At 40.8% G+C, this 10,453-nt stretch overlaps 1 protein-coding gene across 5 annotated transcripts in view; it reads left to right on the top strand.

Moving 5' to 3' along the window:
* The window catches only part of IGF1 (insulin like growth factor 1), a 75,068-nt gene that overhangs the window by 38,430 nt on the left and 26,185 nt on the right, over positions 1-10,453 (top strand). The window lies entirely within an intron of this gene.

Here is a 10,453-nt window from a genome sequence, read left to right as displayed (position 1 = left end):
CAATGAGAAGGAAGTGACTAGAAAGGGAATTATTAAAAACTCAACTTCTTTAAAAGGGAAATGGAAACAGGGACCTGGAGGAGGGTTATAACTTTCCTCTCCGTGCTCCCAATATGGATTTCCTGCCTGCAGGGTACTGTTTGATTTAGAGCTCTGGGAGCCTCACACACACTCTCATGAGAAGGGCTTGGAAAAGAAATAGAGCAGCATTTGCCCTCTTCCTGCCACTTCTGGATGAAGGCAGTTAGATTAATTAACCCTGTTTCCTCAGCAGGATTGATCCTGACACTTGCTTGAGAAATTTTGATGATTATGTGTAGCCTGACAAATAACAAATTATGATTTTTTTTCTTTTTTGCGAAATTGAATGTCCTTTGGCTTATATAACCACCTTGGTTCTATAGGCAATCACCAGTGGCATACTTCCCTTTCACTTTCCTTCATGAGTTTTGAATGATCCATGAAAGGATGTTTTGATGATGTGGTCCTGAAGGTGTGCAAAAAACCCACCCCATTTTTTTGGCTTCCCTGTGTTACCCTGGGAGGTTATAGAGGGTGAGGGCATAGAAAAGGTAGATTTGGGTCCTTGGGAAGTCTGTCTTCTGAAGTAAGTTTTACAATTGAGCAGATTGGCTTGAAAATTTTGAAAACCTAAAAATAAATTAAACCTGGTACTTAGAAAAGGTGGCTTTCAGTATCAGAGGATGTCCCTGTGTTTCTAGCTTTCCATGTGGTAGGGGAATCTGTTAAGGCTCTAATTTCCTTCCCTATGACCAGGCTGGTCTTCAGGTACTAGCTGGGAGTCAGAATGACACAGACTGTGTAAATAAAAAATGCAGGGAAGGGGAAAAGGTCAACATGTGTTTTTTTGTGTGTGGTTTTTTTTTTTTTTTTTTTTGTAGGTTCAGTTTACTGTCCTACTTTGGAGGGTCATGTTTTTTTTTTTTTCCTTTTTGCAATAAAACTGGTCCTGCTACCAGACTAACAACACATGAGTACCTTGATTAGTAATTATCAAAAGAGGTATCAAGCATATCTGGGGTTTTTATTTTTTTAATTTTTTTTAACTTTTATTTATTTATGATAGACACACAGTGAGAGAGAGAGAGGCAGAGACACAGGCAGAGGGCAAAGCAGGTTCCATGCGGGGAGCTCAATGTGGGACTCGATCTTGGGTCTCCAGGATCATGCCCTGGGCTGAAGGTGGCACTAAATCACTGAGCCACCTGGGCTGCCTATATCTGGGGTTTTTAAAGTATAAGAGGTCTTTCTCAGGATTCCCATCCTCACTGGCCCTTCCTTCTTGCTAGCGTTCTACTAAATCATACATTGTGTACACATGTTGGAAGCCCATATCACACATAGACATTGGCCTTGGCGTCATCTGAGAACTTGTTGGAAATGCACATTCTCAGGCACTACCTCAGACTTACTGAAACAGAAATTCTGAGGGTGGGGCCCAGGAATGTTGCTTTAATCAACCTTCCAGGACATACTGATGCAGGCTCAAGTTGGAGAAGCCTTGATATGCATCACTGTGTAACCACCCACCTCCTGGTCCATTAGTCATGTTGCCCACTGGCTGCCTCAGGAACGCCCGCAGGTTTAGAAATCTGAAATTCATCCTTGTGTGGAGGTTAGTGGAGACAACTGGTGTGTGAGGAAGTTTTACCATTTGAAATCAAAGGAACTTCCTGATTCATAAGTCACTTGAACTCTCAGTTTTCTCATCTACAAAATGGGAATAGCTCCCATTCCCACTTTGTAGCTCCCAACTCTGCCCCATGGGGTTGTTGGAATGGCTGAAGGACAGAAAGTGTGTGGATGTGATTCATGAACTGCAAGGCACTCTATACAGTTAGCTCTAGAGTTAGCTACACAAGTCAATAATGCTGAAGTATATTATGAACTGTATTATGAATTAGGGGCAGGGGGGCAGCGCACAGGCAGGGACTGTGTTTTTTTTTTTGTCCTCATCAGTATTCAAAACCCTGAACCCAAGCACATAATGGCCAGAATAATTATAACTAACATTTGGTAAATGTTTGCTCATCAAATACCCTTTGTGGTGGGTACTATTTGTACCCCCTTCTGTGGATGAGAACTGAGATGCTAAGAACCTTATCCATGCCCACATATTTAGAAATGTTGGAGCCAGCATCTGAATTCAGGCAGACTGGCTCTGGAGCTCCAACTTCATCGCACAGCCTCACAATTAATCCATGAGTAATGATCTAAGGATGGTGATGGGAGGTGACATGTCATATTTGCTCTGTGCCACTAGCTATTCCAAGCTCTCTTTGTGCATTAACTCATTACAAACTGAGAGAGGTACATACTATTATCATCCCTCTTATTAATGGGATATATTCTTATAAATGATCTCAAGGAGTATAAAGTCATTTGAATGAAGAATACTTACTGCTGCATTAGTTAAAATAAACAGAGACTAGTCCTCATGTTGGATTTCTTCTACCAAGGTAAAAACGTCTTCATTTTGCACCTCCATGTGTCCTGTTTGTGCACTTGACTTACCAATCCATTAGTCAATAAGAATTTATGAAGTGCCTAGTTAGTACCCAATGCTGTCCTTATAGACACAGAAATATGAGACAGAGTTTCTGCTCTTAAAATGCTTCAAATCAAGTTGGGAAAATGTGCCAGTCTTCATAAAACAGAAAATAAAGGCTAATAGGTAGTTAAGGGCTGGTTATGATGTATAAAGTAATCATTTTACACCTTCAGAGAGGTTGGTGGAAATGAAGTCCTCAGATAAGAATTTTCACGAGGGCCTGAAGGAAACTTCTATTGCTAGACTCAGACTTCAGTTGCTCTGGGCAACTGTCTTTGAACTGTTGAGTTCAGCATCCCTGCACACAGTCTCCTTCAAGGCTATCCCAGTCATCAGGATATAAAGGGAATGGTGACATATTACCTCATTTTTGTCTGTTTTGTTCACTTATCCTCAGAACTGAAAGCAGAATCTAGAACATAGTTAGGTGCTCCATTAACATCTGTGATTAAATGATATTAAGCAGGAGAAGAATAAGGTGGATGAAAAAGGACAGACATAGTTTCCCAAACTTGGGGTTGGATGGGGAGGCCAATGGTCTGGGATATGACTCCCCAAAAGCAGATTGGACAAGAACTCGGTATTCCACAGAGAACCTGGGTTCAGGAGAACCGGAACAGACTTTGTTATTCACAATACAGATTCCTCCACTCCATACAGTGGGGTGTGGTGCTGTCTTGGTTCCTTGAGCGCCCACTTTCCCCATCCTAGAGAAGAAACCTCATAGGTACTCAGTAGTTTTCAAAGTTGAGATCTAGGGTCTCTTGTCATCAATTTCATTTTTCCTGGTTTTATTTCTACTTAGCAAACCTTTGGATGCCAAGGCAAAGCCTTGGTTACACCCCATGTTTCCTTCAGAGCAAATTGTACTAGTAATTGAAAACAGAAATTGGTTCTTTTATTCTAATTCATGAGATGCAGGTAAAATTTCTATTTGTGTTCCACCTTGGCTGTGTCTTTTCTAATCCTGGGAAAATATTTGGATATAATTCTCTGTTTTAGTCCTTTGGTCTTCCCTTCTGGCCTTTATGGAAGATTGTGGACTTTCATCAAAATTGGGTTGTCTGACAACATCTTCTGAAACTCAGTAATTCCATTCCTGGGAATTTATTCTTATAAATTATCTCAAAGAGTAGAAAGTTGTGTTCACAAAAACACTCACTGCTGCATTAGTTAACGATAAACTGAAAATAACCAAAATGTCTAGTAATAGGAAAATGGTTTAAAGAAATAAATGATGAAAATTCTACTCAATAAAATATTCTGCTGCTTTAAAATTATAATTACAAAGATATGTAGCAAGATGTAAAATGCTTGCAATATAATGTTAAGCAAAGAAAACAGTATTGCATTAAATTTAGCTATGTCCAAATGATGTGTGCATCTGGAGAACTAGAAAAAAAATTTAAGTGAAGATAGTATTATTTGTTAAGGTACCAAAATTATGGATAAAATTTCTTTATTTTAATTTCTGCTAAAGTTATTATAACATTGGAAATTCCAAAGAATTGGAAATGTTGGTCTGGCTGCTGCCCCTTCTGGAACTAGAAAGAATCATAGTGTACTGGGTGAGATGTGAGCATCCCATATCCAGCTGTGCCCCAAACTGCAGAACTGCATAGACTTCTCTCTCAAGGGCAAAAGCCATGCATGGCCTTCCCTCGGATACTCTCTAGATTATTTAGTGCAGAACTGTCTCCTGCATGTGCTCAAACCTTGGAGCTGGCTGACAGATGGCCTCACTCACATCCTTCATGGATATTGGTATTACATGCTTTTAAAAATCCCAGTAACAGTATCAATTTCAGAGTTTCTCCTCCCATTTTCAAGCTGTCCCCAATCAAGGGGAACTAGCTGTATGATCTGAGTCAAGTTACTTAAACTTGCTAAGCATCAGCTTCCTCATCTGTAAAATGGATATAGTAATAATGCCTCTCCATGTAATACTGTAGGATGTAAATGAAAAAAGACAGGGAAAGTAATATTTACTATAGTGCTTTAATAGAAAGCACTCAACAAAGGGAAGCTCTGGGTAATGTTTTTATTGCAAAGGCCTCCATTGTTCTAAATGTCAAAGAAATAAGTTTGAATATAAAATGCTCAATAGATTGAAATGCTGCCTTTCATTCTCAAGAGAAACTTGTGTTCAATGGAAAAGTTTGCAACTTCATTTGAGTATGTCTTTGGGTCTTGTTATAGCTCCTTCTCTCCACTGGCTAATCAGTGTCCTCTGTGTTTGAGTCTTGTCAAGTGCTCTTGCTGTGTGGAGGTATTGTCTGCACTACAGTGTTTAGATCATGTTAGGACATTTAACCAAGCATCCAACCAGGTAGCATGTTTGGGCATAGTAACTCTGACATTTGAAGAAATGCATAATTTCAGGCCAGATAGAAGGCTAGGAGAAAGAGACAGTGCTGGTGATGCCACAGATGACTAACCCAGATGAGGGAGATGAGAAGTCTGGGAAGCCAAGAGCCACGGCCAAGGACAAGAGAGGAATTTGGTTTGAAGGGAGAGTGTTAAGACATCAACAGCTTGGAAAGAGAAGTCCAGGGTAATTTGTGGCCTGTTGAGTACCAGGAAGAAAGATGTGGCAAAAGAAGGCACAGATGTTGTGAAGAATGCAAGGAATTTATGACGATTCATAGTCTGACTGCGGGAAATGCCTGCCAAGGGCAGATCTCAGTGGACCGTGGGAGCACTGGTTCAGTGAGAAGATATGTGAAGACCAGGACTTCACAAGTGACCTTTACTAGAGTATCATCTTGAACCAGAAGCAGAGAAGGAGGAGGAAGAGAAGGAGGACAAGAAGTTGTTTTAGAAGAAAAATAAATGCTATCAAGTCTTTAGAAGTAATTAAAATGTTTCTAGACCAACAGCCCCCTTTTTCCCATCATTCTTCTCTTTAAAAAAGTCATCATCAATGACTTAAACTCACAGTTCAGAAATGAGGATGTATGCAGCTCTCTCCACATTCTCTTACCAGAAACCCTGCTACTCAGTCAAAAAACTTTATTTCTCTTCTCTCACCCCAAATATAGAGAAGTTGCTACCTTGATGACCATTTCTTCACATCAACCTCAAGGTTTCTATATGTAGTTTTTAGACAAATATGCATCTAATTGACACAGTGGAGGTTATGGAGACCATACCCATCAAGAGGTCAATGGATTTGATATTCTTTTTTTTTTTTTAGATTTTTTATTTATTCATGAGAGACAGAGACAGAGAGAGAGAGAGAGAGAGAGAGAGAGGCAGAGATACAGGCAGAGGGAGAAGCAGGCTCCATGCTGGGAGTCCGATGTGGGACTCGATTCCAGGACTCCAGAATCATGCCCTGAGCAGAAGGCAGGCACTAAACTGCTGATCTTCTTTCTCACAAGTATAAGAGACTTGGTGTGGGGTTACAAGCAAGAAGATACTTGCTGGAAAGCTGGGAAGGAAAAATGGAGGCTGCCTTGCTAGAAGATTATATGCATCAGAAGAGATTTGTAAACCTGGGCTCTCACTTCCTGCTGGAGTTAAGACAGAGCTAATCATGCCTAAGTATTAGCATAAGCATAAGCAATGTCTCCTTGCAACCTTCCCATACTTAGATCTGAGCCAAAGAGAGCATATAAAAGGCAGATGTTGAGGGAAATAAAATGTCCCATAAATAGTCATCCTGGCCCAGTGCACAAAGGAGTCTCCCCAGCTCTGTGACACATTGGTCCTCACGTTGCTTATTCCTAATGAGGCTCATTAATTCTCCAACCATGGGTAGGTTTTGTGATAAACTGAAAAATGACTTCTAGGGCAACCATCTCTAGTTCTCAGAAAGTAAATTCATGGAAGTGAGTGACTGGCTAGAAGGCCAAAAGGCCCCTGCATCAGAGTGGGAGGCCAGAGCAATGTGGTCATTCATAGTATGTTTGACTATGTAAGAAAAAATAAAAATAAAGGAGTTTGGTTTCTCTTTCATGATTTCCCAATATCACAAGATGAAAATCTTTTTTTGTTGTTGTTGTTGGATTTAGTAAAATAAATAAGAGAATCAGAGATTTTTCTTAGTTGGTAGTAATATTCGCCAAATAGCATTGATAAATTTTGAAGAGGTAGGCATACTATGAAACAAAATCAAGAGTGGTATTTATCTTGGAGACAAGCCACAACTTAACCACACCTCTCTTTCTCCTTATTCATAATTTACTTCTTCAATTCAGAAAAATAACATTTGGGGCAAGGAGGTTGAGTGGGTGGTTAAAAGCTAACAGACTTAATGATTGCCACATTACTAAGAAACCTCTTTAGTAGACCTTGAGTTTGCTATCTTGTCCAAAGAGGTATGGAATTCTAAAATACGATAATTTGAGGAGAGCACTTAAAGTCTCTTGGTCATGTTTAAGCAATCAAACATTAAGATAAAAGGGAGAAAAATTATAGCAGCAAAATTCCATTGAAAGAAAAGAAAGAAACGATGGTTTATGAGTCCAGATTTTAGCTGCAAGTTCCTGGAATAATATAATCACTCTAAATAAACCATTCAGCTTCAGTTTGCATACCTGATTGGTGTTTTGATAAATAATACTGAAACTTGCTTAAGAACTCCTTGTATAAATTTTAAATTTTTAATAACCTTAACATTCATTTATTTTTCCAAAAAGGGGGGGGGGGTGATGTTTGAAAAACCATGTTTAAAATGGTCATCTTCTAATTTTGCCCTCGGGGCAGATGTTGGGTACCAATGGCAAAGGTGATGGCCTGTCTGAAGCCCATTCACTTTATCAGAGATGGGACGGCATGTAGTTGTAGCTGGAATTTTCCAGGGAAACTATGCACATGTCCCCTGGAAGGAACTAAATATCTCACAGAGGGTTCATATACCACTCACAGACAGCAAGGAAAGTAGTAAAATAAAGAGTTGGCCACTCTGAGTGCTATGAGATTTAGCGTTCTGGTCAAAAACATTAGCAACCCTCGAGGGGCAGGTCACTTACTCAGTTTTTGAAGATGCAGCTTCAAAAAGAGTATTGGTGAAAGACTGGTGATTTTACACTAATTCTCAATTCCCAGTGCCACACAAGGGAAGGCCATCCCTCACTTGTTGCTCAAAGCCTTCAGAACCCTGATCTCCAGAATGCAGCTTGATTCTTTTTACTATTTCAACAGCTCCAATAAATGACTCTCTTTCTTACCCTCTTTCTAATTCATGCCCATGTCCTTCTGGAAGGGGCTTCTGTAATCTCCATAGATGGTCTTGTCCGCTCCTCTTAATCAGATCATGGCTTGGATATTCCCTATTTTCCTCCATCAAATTCAACACTGATCCCTGCTTTCCTTAAATTCAGCCTATAAATCTTGTTTCCATCTAAAATTAAACCTGAAAAAGAGGAAACTCCTGGTTCTTTCATCAAATTTCTCTTCTTAGAGAGAAGCACTGATAGGCCCTACATACATGGTTGAGTAAAAAATGGGTAGCATAACCATCCAGATAATCCTTAGGGTCATATTGTTAGAATGAGTCCTCGATACCAAGCAGTACTTTGGTTGTCAACACAAGAAAACTGGATCTCAGAGAGTCTGGGTGACTTGTGAGTTTGCACAAAGGATCTGGGGCTAAAATCCAATGTTGTTTTCCACATACCACATTGCCTTCTTTTCATTCACTCTCTGCATATGGCACTCTTGTAGGTGCTACAGAAACACTTCCCAGGACCTTTCAATTCAGGAACAGCACTGTTGACATCCCAGCATGAAAGGGACATCACACACAATGCAACTGGCACTGGAGTGTACACCATGTGGTTATTTATATCATGTAACGCCTTAACCACCTTCTCCCTCCCCCCTCCTCCTCTGTGTTCAATCTGTCACTGACTCTGGCTGTTCCTTCTCTGTGGTAATGCCAAGGGCTGTCTCTGCTGCTGTGGAGGCTGCCTTCCAACAGCTCACTCCCTGATTCAGGCCCAGTGCCTCTCCTTATGGGGCCTCCTCCTCCCAACACTCTCCCTTCAGACACGCCAGACTGCCCTGGCAGCTGTCACCCCTTCACCTGCCATCCTGACCGTGTCACACCCACCCCTGGGAAAATCTCCAGATGTGCCCTGAGCAAAACACAGAGGCCTGAGTGAGGAGACTGACAGGGAACAGGGCCCCTGAAAACACAGAGCAGGTGCCAAGTTGCAAAGAAAAGAGAAATGATAGACTTTAGAGTGAAACTAAAAATAAAGAGAATGTGTTTTAATACCCTTTTGGCTGATTCATCTTTCCATGGCACCAGAGAGAGGGGCGTTACCCTCTATTCACCAGTGCCTTATGTTTTGTCCACAAGGGCTCTCTTACCACATTTGAAAGAGTAAACAAGCAGTAACAATGTGAGTATAGGAGATAATGTTGGTAGCATGGCTACAATCTACAAGTTGGAGCCAGACTCATCTTACAATTTCCGTCATAGTCTTTCTCAAAAATGTGAGATAAGTAAAGTCCATATATGTAATTCCTCAACATCCCTTAGTGTTCTTTCTCTTGTTGTCTGTTTTCATCTCATTCAAGTATGGCTCCAAGATGGAGTAGTGATTAAGTGGGCCTGGTGACACTGTGTCCTTGGTGACTGCTTAGTCCCAAAGTTTGGTTGGCAGGAGAGGGAGCACTAGTTTCCCATCATTCCAGGGCAGAAACTAAACTCCAATACCTAGCCTAGTCTGCATAGCATCGACTTTTGTCCTAAAACTCATCAGTGAGTAAAAACGTTAGTGGCTGTCAAGAGCAGGCGAGAAGATGTAGAGGAAGAGAAAGGAAAGAGATGAGGCACAAAATGAAGAGAGAGGAGAAACATACATATGCTGGCTAAAAGTGAATGGGAAACCACTTCTGACCATCTCTTTCTCTCACAGCCATCTCATACCTTACAACACTGTTTTGAAATAAGTGGATGGATGTGGATGCTAACACTGAACAACTACTGAGGTTACAAGAGGTCAAGATAGCTTATCTTTGGTCATAAGACCATATGACTTTGCCTTGTTTGACTCGATAGGACGATCCATTGTCACGGTGTCTCTTGTGGATTAAAATTTCTTGGAACAGACTATACAACATAGAGTGTGGGTATCCTTTCAAAGGAATAGTTCTGCATTTACTTTAATGGTGAACAGTCCTTTATCTGGAGAGGACCTTTTGCAACCAAACTTTGGAAAGGATGCATTTTTAAGAGGAAGAGAGGAAGGGGATACCTGCCCAGCTAGCTATGTTATCCAACTCGAGTCTATGATAATACTAGTTATAAGACCTAACATTTATTCAGACTTTACTGCATACCAGACATTGTGCAAAACACTGAACATACATTATCACTTAATCTTCCATCAGCCCGGGAGGCTCTCTTTTACATACGTCCATTTTATACAGCCTCTGAGTCTTAGAAGATTTGCTGCCTTGCCCAAGGTGAATGGCGAATAGGTGGCAGAACCCAGGTCCGCCTGACTCTAAGCCCTGTGCCGCCAGCCATTCCACATACTGCCTCCGACACTGGTATGTCTCCTGTCACAGGCAGATCATACTGGAATCCTGTACTATGTTCTAAATAATTGAAACGATGTGACCAGAAAATGGTAGCTAACTTATATAGCAGACCCAACTGAAGTAATTCAAACATAAAAATGACCTCTTGGCATTTGATTATCTTTTACCTTAGACGTTGATAAACCAAACTGTTCCCTTAGGACGACATTTCTGTCCAGCAAAGCATTTCTCTTGCCAAAGTATAATTTTGTTGGCTACATCTATCTCCTCCAAGCCCTGGAATCAGACCTAAGCTAGTAAATTGTGCTGTCCTGGCAAGACGCTTGTCCTCCAGGGGATTGTATCAGGCTAAAGTAATACATCATGTTGCTTCCCACTCTG

The sequence above is a fragment of the Canis aureus genome, chromosome 13 (assembly GCF_053574225.1).
Source record: "Canis aureus isolate CA01 chromosome 13, VMU_Caureus_v.1.0, whole genome shotgun sequence".
NCBI classification, from domain to species: domain Eukaryota; kingdom Metazoa; phylum Chordata; class Mammalia; order Carnivora; family Canidae; genus Canis; species Canis aureus.
This window is presented reverse-complemented; position numbering and strand designations above follow the sequence as displayed.